Genomic DNA, 2,978 nt, shown 5'->3' on the forward strand with positions numbered 1-2,978 from the left:
AATTTTTAATAATAAAGAACGTCATCTGAAGCAGTTTATCAACTGTAAAGTAGATGGCGCCACAACCCGAGAGTTGAACAAATATACCATGATTTACAGACTAGAAGTCATTGAGAGGGTTGCTTTAGTTGGAAAGAGCGCTGTGTCAAATTCTGAGAGGAGGGTTGGAATCCCGAAATTTAATGGAAATTTCGGTATATATAATTTTATATTTTTTTTATAAGTGATATCCCTCTCTTCCAGGATTAATTAAATTATGAAACTCTCGGGTTCTGTCCGATCACTCTTCCAACTGAGCCAACCATTTGAGTGACGTAAATCTTGGTATGACTTGTTCAACTCTCAGGGTGTGGCTACAATTTCCTGATATGTAATTATTGGTGTTGAGCTGGTAAAGTAGATCCTTTAGGTGGAGTAGATAATAATAAATTGTAAAGTATATGTAAAGTAGGCATACGTAGGACGCTCTCGAACGAAACCCAAGAGGTCGCAGATTTGAGTCCCCATCAATAGATCCCAAAAATAGATGACGACCGATTCACAGACCTACCAAATATTATCAAATCGTACATAAGATGTATCGTACTTCAAGAATAACTATATTCGATTGCCACCTTGCATATTATTCTGTTCCATCCACAGTTAATCTACCAACTATAGTTGGCTAAAATTAAGTTTATTTTTTACCTCCTGATAATGTAAGAAAGCTATAAAAATTCTAATTAGTTATTAATTTTAAACTATTCTTTCAATTTTATTTCTGAACGACATGAGACACATCAAAGGAAAACCAAAAAGTTGTTTTTACTTTATCCCGAGCATTTTCATATTTATTCACCTTTTAAACCTTCTCTGGACTTTCTGAAATAATTCAAGACCAAAATTAGCCAAATCGGTCCAGCCGTTCTTGAGTTTTAGCGAGACTAACGAACAGCAAATCATTTTTAAAGTGAAACTTTTATTAACTCGTCTCAATTTTTTTCGTCTGTGTGTTGCATGTCGCGTGACGGTCGGGCGGCGCCTATAGTTCGCAGCAGCTGACTGTGTAGTGTACTGAATATTACTCATTTGTGCCTGTGCTCCACGCTATTTTATTTGTTTTTAACCATGGCTAAGACACAGAGTTCAATAAAAATATTAGTTGGAGACTTATTCTACTTTTATAATTACCCATTATCACTCCAATTTTTCAAGTATAAAATCAAGATAGATAAAGCGATTATTATACCCTTAATGGAATTCCAAAAATTTTTAGTTAAATGTCTATAATGTGAAAGAAAGTTTCACTTTTACCGTGGTTTCATAAAACCACACAATCATTTTATATATATAGATTTAATCTAAGAAATAAGGGAGATAGCTTGAAAACAACAAATTGTTTAGTTAATATATCTATATTGTAGAAAACTGCCCGAGATTGGATTTCAAGATATTTTCTTCTACTGGAAGCCTTAGGTATTACATCATTTATACGTGTAGATCAAAGGTTCTCAACGTGGGCGATAACGCCCCCTTGTGGGCGTTTGATACTTTCGAGGGGGCGAAAATTAGGGGGCATTGAGATGGCGCAGATGGGGCGTGGGTAGGTTAAAAAATATAGTCTAAAAAGGCAAAAAAATACACGAAAATACTCTAGAAAAAAAGATATTCTCAAAGTGGGCGGTGAGCAAAATAAGCTTGAGAAACTATGGTGTAAATAGACTATGACATCTGAAAACCTCGAAATTAATTTAGTGTAGAGTAGAGTTAACCTCTATTTTGAGCAATGCACGCACACTAACATAAACATACAAATCGCGAGTGTAAGACGTAGCTTGTGACGCACTCTAAATTAAACCTGGCCTTTTTATCGGCTATCTAACAGCAAGAGACTCTATCTAGACTTAATTTGCCTTAGATATTTCGCAGATAATTGGAAACATTTCTGCGTTAAATCTAACATATTGATATATTATACTCATAATTTTCAGCAAATTTTCTTATTTTAACAGTTCGTTGGTTTTTATAATATTTTTTGCCATCGTAAGCCGTTTATTTTTCTTTAAACAAATCTTAAAACATAAAAAATTAAATTTTAACATTGTAAAATAATCGTGACAAATAATTTATTATGTTTTTAGAGGTTTTTAGTTATAATTAGTAAATTTTTTATGCACACTTCCTATCAGCTAATATTTTCTTTAATTAAAGAATACACAAATAAATTTGAAAAACAAAATTTTATGAACGATGCGGGACTCGAACCCACCACCTCCGGCGTTACGTGCCGGTGCTCTAACCAACTGAGCTAACCGTTCGAGTGACGTATCATCATAAAATCCTGTATGCTTTGTTCAACTCTCAGGTTGTGGCTTCATCTGCAGGATCTACTTTACAGTTGATAACCTCATCAACCCCAATATTTGCATATTAGGAAATTGACTTGAGATGTCGCTCTTGTAAATCTAAACAATTTGTTATGTTTTTAAAGTGATAAGCCTCACTACTAGGATACACACAAATAAAATTTGAAAAACAAAATTTTATGAACGATGCGGGACTCGAACCCACCAGCTCCGGCGTTACGTGCCGGTGCTCTAACCAACTGAGCTAACCGTTCGAGTGACGTATCGTCATAAAATCCTGTATGCTTTCAACTCTCAGGTTGTGGCTTCTTCTACAGGATCAACATTACAGTTACTTCTTTGCATATTAGGAAATTGAGTTGAGATGAGGATTATTAATCCTAGAAGTGAAGGTTATCACTTTAAAAACATAACAAATTGTTTAATTATAGAATATTGAATTATTATTCAACTGTATTCACAAAGCTTCTGCCTGTAAATTTCCTCGCGTGAATTCCGTAACCGTGGCACTTGGAAGTTTTTATAAATAGCTTAGATTATTTTACAGGTAAAAAAAAATATTCCATTACGAAATTTTTTTCGACCAATTCCCTTTCCAGATAAGATTATTTCTATGTTATTATTTACTATGAT

General features: G+C 33.9%; 2 non-coding genes across 2 annotated transcripts; both read right to left on the reverse strand.

The window, feature by feature from the left end:
• Positions 1-2,223: 2,223 nt before the first annotated feature.
• On the reverse strand, positions 2,224-2,297 carry Trnay-gua (transfer RNA tyrosine (anticodon GUA)). Its single transcript has one exon. It is a non-coding gene; the product is annotated as a tRNA-Tyr (tRNA).
• Positions 2,298-2,525: 228 nt separating this feature from the next.
• Trnay-gua (transfer RNA tyrosine (anticodon GUA)) lies at positions 2,526-2,599 on the reverse strand. The gene has a single exon. It is a non-coding gene; the product is annotated as a tRNA-Tyr (tRNA).
• Positions 2,600-2,978: the final 379 nt, after the last annotated feature.

The sequence above is a fragment of the Leptidea sinapis genome, chromosome 5 (assembly GCF_905404315.1).
Source record: "Leptidea sinapis chromosome 5, ilLepSina1.1, whole genome shotgun sequence".
NCBI classification, from domain to species: domain Eukaryota; kingdom Metazoa; phylum Arthropoda; class Insecta; order Lepidoptera; family Pieridae; genus Leptidea; species Leptidea sinapis.